General features: G+C 46.2%; 1 long non-coding RNA gene across 1 annotated transcript in view; it reads right to left on the reverse strand.

The window, feature by feature from the left end:
- LOC144148726 (uncharacterized) overlaps nucleotides 1-7,911 on the reverse strand; it is a 47,986-nt gene extending 40,075 nt beyond the window's left edge. Inside the window, exon 1 of the long non-coding RNA XR_013318039.1 lies at nucleotides 7,794-7,911. This is a non-coding gene — a long non-coding RNA (uncharacterized LOC144148726). The remainder of the gene's footprint in view (nucleotides 1-7,793) is intronic.
- Between the last annotated feature and the right edge of the window lie 628 nt (nucleotides 7,912-8,539).

An 8,539-nucleotide genomic window follows, 5' to 3' on the forward strand; every position in this document is an offset into this window, starting at 1 on the left:
GGTGGTCAGCAAAAGTAGAGGAAAAAACAACAATGTCGTCTAGATAGCATAGGCAGGTTCTCCATTTAAGGCCGCGAAGGACGGTGTCAATCATTCGCTCAAATGTGGCCGGAGCGTTGCACAGCCCGAATGGCATCACGTTGAATTCGTAAAGACCATCGGGCGTTGCGAAAGCTGTTTTCTCCTTATCGGCTTCGTGCATGGGAACCTGCCAGTATCCAGAGCGAAGATCGAGGCTCGTAAAGTACTCGGCACCTTGCAAAGTGTCCAGGGCATCATCGATGCGGGGCATCGGGTACACGTCTTTACGAGTTATTTTGTTCAGTGCCCGATAGTCGACGCAAAAGCGTACGGAACCGTCCTTTTTTTGCACTAACACAACCGGCGAACACCACGGACTCGATGAAGGACGAATGATATTCCGCTTGAGCATGTCGTCGACGTTATCTTGTATAACCCTCCGCTCGGATGGAGAAACGCGGTATGGGCGGCGGCGAACAATAGACGATGCATCTGTATCGATGCGATGTTCCGCAGCAGATGTCTTTCCCAGAACAGACGAAAAAATGTCGAAGGAACGCTGGTGTTTCGATAGCAAGACTTGTAATGCTTGCTTCTGGTCTGGTGTAAGATCAGAACTTATTGCCGTGTCGAAAGCAGAGGCTGGGGTTGGCGACTTGGAGGCGTGTTGATCGGTCGAAAGTGTAGAAAGTGGGAGCACAGACACTGCCTCATCGTCACAAACTGAAGCGACCGTGGCACCTTGCGGTAGCAAAATTGTTTCGGTAGACGTATTTACTGCAGCAAGGAGAGCTGAACCAGACGAAAAACGGACGAGGGAGGAAGGTATGACTACGCCTTTCAAAATAAAATTCCCAGCTGGTTCAATCAACACATCACCATCAGTGACTGTGGTCGAGGAGACGGAGAAAACTGTTTCTTCTCCTGGGCACAAAATAGAATTGGTCCTCGCTACTAAGCGGCGTTGCTGCGGTCTTTCGGAAACACTGGCAATGGAAGTATCGGCGATATGAAGGGTGGGTTGGCGACAGGTGATGACCGCTGAGGCCGACGACAGAAAATCCCAACCCAAAATGAGTTGATGTGCACATGAGGACAACACTGCGAACTGTATGTGATGACGTATGGAATCGATGAACACACGAGCTGTGCAGAATCCGGAGGGTCGAATCATAACACCGTTGGCTCCACGAAGAGTCGGACCGTCATAGGGTGTCGTAACCTTGCGTAACCTAGAGCACAAATCTGCATGAATGACGGAAACACTGGCACCTGTATCAACTAAAGCTTCGGCCCAAACTCCTTCTATGAAAACAGTCAATGTATTTGATGGGGACTTAGGGGGACTTGAAGATTTTTCCCGTGACGCAGTTTCCCCCCAGAAAACTGCTGCTTTCAGTTTTCCGAGAGACGGTCGGCAACGTGAGAGGCAGGGCGGAGAGGAGACGATGACCGGCGGTAAGGCGAAGGTGACCGACGTCGGGGAGAATGTTGCGTGCGGGGCGGGTCATAGGAGTCAGGAGGGGGCGAATAGCGACGGGTAGCTGGTGGAAACAAGGGTTGTCCATAACGGCGTGGGCTGTTATCACGGCGTGCGTTCATAGCGTCAGGAAGGCTCAGCAAGAAAGGCGATGTCGATGACACTGCCGCCACCGAGATGAAGATGATGCGATGATAATAGGATGCACACCCAGGAAAGGGCGATTGTCCACTTGCTAAAATATAACCTGTACAGCTTCTCACAGTATATAAAAATGCATCAAACTACATTTTCCACCGAACCATGCCACTGATGCAAAGGTTATACAACGCCAGAATTACTGTGTTTGGTGGTAACGCCGACTGTGCAGAGTCTGCTCTACGCGCATTGCTGCCGGACACCATAACGAGTGCCGTCTATTCGACGGACCTGAACGCACAAACTCTAGCCGTCCAGCAGCTCGAGGGTGCTCTCGCCAGGCAGAAGCGGAGCGAGTCGAGACGGGGGGGAAAGGAACGAACTCCCGAGTACCTTTCGCGCACCGCTCACGCCGACGCCGGCGGGGCCTAGTCCCGAAGACGTCGTGAACGTGGGTGGGATGTGGAGGCTCTGCGCATCCCGACCTCCCACTCCCTGGTGGCCATAAATAAAGTCTTTCTCTCTCTCTCTCTGGAACACTCAACCACTTCCGCACCTGTGCACTAGGGCTGGCTGCCTTACCTGTTTATTTCGATGCGTTTTATTTTCTTCCCATTGAACTGTCTAGCCTTAATAATGTAGCCTTGCTAAGATTACAGGCTTTCTTGTGGGCGTGGTAGGCATCAAAACAAGCTTACAAAGTTGTGGCCCTTGTTTATGTTGCTAGATAAGGATCCCCTGATTTTATAATCGTGAACAGGCAACATAATTTACAGAGCATGAAGGTAAAGCGCCGCTCGAGCGGAGGTCTTGCTAAAGAGAATCCCAGAACCTTTTTCGAGCACCAGGCGCGCAACGACCAACCATGGGTGTAGTATTTAGGTTGCCTTCTAGCTGGATCGAATATTTGTTAAACATACCTTAGGACACACCGACAACTTTTTTCACTCTGGCTCTGCAGCCAGGCAGACTGTTAGTAATGTGTTACATCAACTCCACAAATGAAATAGAATGAATTTTTAAAATCAAGCTCATAGTTTAAGTATTGGGTGTGATGATATAAATGCTGCACCATTGTAGGCAAGCATGCCTATAAGACAGGATCACCCGAGTATTCGAAAAATAGGATTCACTTGAATGGATATCTGAAAATTACTGCATTTGAAAGAAGTTTTCCTGAAAGATTTTTTTTGCAGTAATAAATTTGCGTTCAAACCTGCCTTTGAAAGGTTATTTAACAATCTGCAGTTTATTATGCAACCTGTGGCTGAAATATGTACTAGAACCTTGCTTTTCCCAGTGAAAAAACTATAAAGCAGTCCGAGACGTATTGCTTGTTTAAGCTTCTGGTGCGGCGAAATAAAGTGTCGTTCACAGTATTTGATATAATGGATATTGACTCAAGCCTGTGCAACTGCTCCTGTATACTTCTGTTTTATTCCAATTTAAAGTATTGCCAATTTGAATGGGGTACTTCAAATTGTTCGTCCCTACTTTAAGTTTATTTACTCAACGTTTTCAATTTAGAGGGGCCATGAAATGAAAATGCAGGTTTGTTTTATTATTAACATTGATGTTTTTGGGCAGCATGGGTCCGGTCTCGCTTCTCTCGCTCTTCTGTTAACAACTACTATACAAATTTATCCATTTAATTTAAGTGTAACATCTCACTCTGGATGACTATAGGCCTAGCCCATTTTGTATTTGGCTTTGCAGCCTCAGCCGATCGCACAGCAGCCTATAATACGTCACGGTTTCTAATGCTGAAAATGAGCTAGTGGGTCTGATAACCATTCTCTTTTTTCCTACTTATATAGCTTATGTGAGTCAACATTGTTGTAATAGTCAGTGCTATTCTAGCGAGGTATTTAAACGGGCCAAAACTTGCATTCTGTCTCCATGCCCAATTTGAAGTAGCAACAATAATATTATACATAGCCGTAATTTGAATCAGTTTTGACAAAAAGTACCCTTTAAGCAATAAAAAACCTTGGTTTGTCTGTACAGCCCCTTTAAACACAAGACAAATGTTGTTATTCAGTACTCTCAATTGTCATTAAAATTTTTTTTATTGTGCTGATTTTGATAATGACACACGCTCGAAGCATCAAGTCGGTGGGATGTGTAGAAAAATGTGTCGTTAGCCCTTTGTCTTGTCTTTTATTCGCTTTCTTGTTTGCTTAGTTTTAAACATCCATCGAAGAAAACGGTAATTATGTGTGATACAATGAAGTGTGTTACTACAAGCTGTTTATTGTTTATTTTTCTGGATAATTTGCTATAACGGTGTTCGCTTTCACACGACGCTGCTGTTGAGTACAGAGGGGGCTGTGGCCTTGTCAAGCTGTGTACTACAGCTTTTTTCTGTCACTCCTTCTTTTGTCTGTGTTTTATAGAGCAGAGAACGTTGTACCGCAAATAACTTTAGATTAAAATTTAAGTTTGTATGAAGTGGCTGATTGCTCTTGTTTTTTCTCTTTCTCTTTTTTAGTTTTTGCTAGGGAACAAGGCAGAGAGTTTAGTTTGTAAACAATAACTTGCATGTATTTGTCTTCAACCCTACACGTGTCAGAAAATTTTGCACACACAGCTAAAGGCTGCCGGCGTGCATACATATGGTGGCTTTCTGTAAAATTCCCAGTTACAGAACTTTGCGTTAGCAGAAAACGGACCCCTTACATTTTAGCTTACACGGAAGCTGCGTTTCAGAGGTTAAGTAGTCAATATTGCGCATTTTTCGTAATCCTGAAACTTGCTGTTTTCGAAATTACGGAAAGTGCTCGCAATATAATACCTCCTGGTTGTTCCGCAAACTGGAGAATTTTTTTTTACAGTGTGGATGCGAAAGAGGAAGACGTTGCCGTACGAGGTGGTTGAGTTCAAATGTTTTACGGCAGCTTTTTGTTCTCTTTTCCCGTCGAGGGATATCGGATACGTAAAATAATGGTGAGGAATGAAAAAATATTTTATTGCAAGGCGCTATTTCCAGGCAGCACAGAAAGTCTATCCCATGACCGGCAGTTCTATGGCTGCTTTCTGGCATGTCCGGCCAGCATCTAGGTACTGGCAGCCACTGTTCAACCGTTAAATAGCCAACATTTGGCCACCAGCACTTCGGTATTTCTCCGGCCGCCCGTATTCAGACACACAGCAAAAAATACTTAGCTGCCAGATATGTTGCTTACTTTCGGTGCCCGACGTTCTTAAGAAGAACGGCCGAGGGACGGCCGTAGGGCTGCCGTTTTTTCTTCGCGAAACGGTTTTCAGCCGAAGCGCGGCAATGAACCTGCCACAGAATATTCGCATTCGTCTGGCAGTTGTGTTCGGAAGAAAACCGGCCTGAGTGCGGCTGTCGTGCAATCGCTCTCTGTATGGTTAACCGAGCGTACGGCGGCAGAATATTCGTGTTCTTCGGACAACCGGTGTAATCTTGGAGACCGGCCTACGTACGGCCCCAGAATGTACGTTTTTTATTTGGTTAGCGGTCTTCGGCAGGATTACGGCAAGCAAACGGCCGTAGAAAATTTCGCAACCGCTGCTCAGCTGAAGATAGGCCGACGTAAAGTCTCATGTTATCCGTCGTTACTTTGGTAGAGCGGTGTACAGCCGAGCAACGGCACGCGTCTGGGCGCCGAAAACCCATGCACTTTTGAAAACTGGCATTTTGAAAAAGCCGTTAGGGAGCAGAGCGATGCCGACGCGTTTTTCATCCGCTCGGTGTTTCTACGCTCTAAATGAACGAACTTCGTTTGTTAAGCAGCAATGAGCGGTACTAGGGGAACCGGGAAGTGGCATGGACTCAGTGGGGATTACCAGTAACCTTTTAGGCCATCGGAATACCATTAATTGCCAAAAGAAGACTGGGCCACACCGACGAGTCAGCGAAGCCTCGCCAATTGCAGCGCTACCACGCCTAACCCGCCGGCCTCGTCGACGCACCAGCTCAACGTTCTTAACCCGTCGAGAAATGGAGTGCATCGGAGACATCGACGCGGCATAGTTGTCCGACTCGATATGACCCGGGTTCGCCGAAATTAACTGGCGGCCACCACGCAGGAGCTCAACCAGCCCCATATCATGGACTCCCCACGGAAGAAAGGCAAGAGGGTAAAACCGCAATTTACCGCCAATTCTTCCGCTAATAATACCGGAAAAAACAATGTTGCGTCATGGTTTTCGCACTAAATATATGAGGGGCTAAGATTGTGCATTTGCAAGCTCAACTTCTTGCCCGGAACTGTTTTTTTATTTTATGAGTGCCTATTTAAAAACAACTGTTATCTTATATTCACGACAAGGACAGAGCCTCGTCAATGACGAAGCGTGGATTTTACATTAGTTGCAGTGTGGGATGCTGAGCTAGCTACACTTGGGACACAAATTTTTATGTTTGCAGAAAGTGGGCATAAGCGACCATAAGACCAGTGTACTCATATGTGTGTGCTCTGTCCAATAAAAGGTAGTTGAGTGTTCCACTTGTCCCGTACTTTCTGCATGTGTTGGTTTTTCGCGCTCAGTCCTTGTTTATTTACGAACATGAGCAAACTCGCCAAACAACAAGTTCTTCCAAAATGGCGGGTTTGTACTGTTGACAGTGCGAGTGAGTCACCTGCTTGCGCTGCATGCAGTGGTCATCAACCGGCCTCAATACAGTTAATGTACTGTGGCTGACCTTCAATGTCCGTAGTATTGCCTAACGTTCGACAGCTTTAGTACGGCTGGACACCGACGACCGCAACTCGCTGACCTCCGGGGGCCGTACTTCGGCCGCACACGGGTGGCTTTCGAATGCCCGGAGCCTACGGCGGGAATCTGGCCAAATGAACGTAAGCCGGTCGACCGGCCGACGGAAACTGGCCGTTGGATAGCCTTGGGAGTACGGTCGTGTATGGACAAAAGGCGCACATTTGGACACGGGCCGTACGCGTCTGCCAAAAAAGGCCGGATGAAAATTCACTGGCCAAAGTACATCGGCTTTAGTTAGGCCGAACGGTCCTGTGCTGCATGTGTTATGCGAGGAGTATAAGTGTATTTGGAACTTTAAAACTCTGTGTGGTTGTAATATCATTCACCTTTAAAAATATGTAACATATCCGATTGTTTGCGTTTGAGAGCGCACATCTGTAAGACGAGGTAATGTTCCTGCAGCGCTCTAAATAGTCGTTAGTTAGAAGCAAGTTTGAAACAATGACCACGTCTTATGCAAGATTGGCCCATTTATGTTCGCTAGTGTGTTGTGCTTATCTCGACATTCATCAGTATAAGAGCATCAGGTCGACTGGTAACGTTCAAATGATACAAAAGTCACCTGTAATAACAGAGGCAGTAAAAGTCAAGGCAGATTACTAAACCTGATGAAACCCGTATGCTTTCCGAGAGAACTTCCATCCGGAGATTTGTAAATACAAGGTTTGTTTTCTTGAAACACTACACAAAAAAAATTACGCCCACCTGCCCTCGCGAGAACCCTGGGGTGATGCGACGCTGTGGGTGGTTCAAGCGCAAGCGGAGAGAAACCGTCGACCGAAAAGCCGCCGGAGAGCGGCACACCGGTTATATGCGCAGCGCACCCGAAGGAGGGGAGACCGCAGTGAGAGTGAGCACTGCACATGCGCAGCACCACGCGCAGCGCCGCACACCGGCGGAGTGAGAGCGCGCTGGGCCGCACACCCGCAGATGTTGAGAGTGTTCGCTCTCACCTAGGCACGCGCCGGCGCCCGTGCGTCAGCCGTGGCTATGACACAACACAATCCCACACAATTCACTTTAATCCAATCCAATTCAAATCCAATTCAATACAATCCAATTTAATGCCCCTCGCGAGAGAGTGTTCGCTATCGGAGAGGAGATGGGGAGAGTGGAAAGGCTGCGGACAACAACGGACGCACGCCGGAAGGACAGGGCCGCCAACAAGAGATGTTCTCAGCGTCGCATCTAAGAGAACTACTCAACAACTTTTAAGACGTAGTATATTGAAGCTAGTGCTTCTAAAACAGTTACTTGGGTTTACAAAACCAGAGGGATAGACATTTAGAATAGGAATTTGACAAATTTAGAACTCCAGTGTTTTTAGTCTACAAATTCTCAGCACACTAATTTTCTTTTATGGTAGTGCTTGACATTGTGGCCAGATTATAACAAACCAAGCACTCACCCAGAAAACAGGAATAGGGGGTAGCGAGGGAGGAAGCTCCGGAAAATTTGCCGCAGGGGTAACCTCGCACCTCACTAAAGACCAAAACGCACTCACAACAGCCAAAACAGCAGTTCTATCCATTTCGTTTGTTCAAAATGCATCTATGAGACATCGCTTACATCAAAATATATACGCCGTGCTCTTTATAATTAAATGGCATATGCAGAGACATCAGGCTGTTCGTTTTTACTCAAACGTTTCCAAAAACAGAACTACGAATCTGCAACGATAGAAGCGCCTTTACAGCAACGTGACAAAGAATTGACATTCGTTGAAAGTGCGATTAAGTGGGTTTATCATTCCGACAAAAAAGATGTTTGTGGGCTTACCAGAAAAGTAAGACTTCTTGGTGGTTGCAACGTAGGTAAGTATATAGGCATGCATAAAAATCCAGAAAATTTTAAATTTTGTGGTACACACTAACGAGCTCAGAGAAGCACCAATATATATGCAGACTGATATTATATTCCATTTAATTCGAACTATATAACTATTTGTATAAACTAAAAAGAAAACTTCTGCTTATGGTATTCATCTACACATACGCAACTTATGATTTAATTCTTGAACTGAAGCACAGCTGTACAGTTGAAGTACAGCTGTAAGCTGTAAAGGCTACCAGCATTACAATACTGAAGGGACAGCGTGAACGTTATATCTCGGTCTGTGGCGTAGATCTTTAAAACCATTTTAATATATATTTC

This window comes from Haemaphysalis longicornis, unplaced genomic scaffold, assembly GCF_048455015.1.
Source record: "Haemaphysalis longicornis isolate Haplotype H1 unplaced genomic scaffold, Haemaphysalis longicornis Haplotype H1 scaffold_8, whole genome shotgun sequence".
Taxonomy (NCBI): domain Eukaryota; kingdom Metazoa; phylum Arthropoda; class Arachnida; order Ixodida; family Ixodidae; genus Haemaphysalis; species Haemaphysalis longicornis.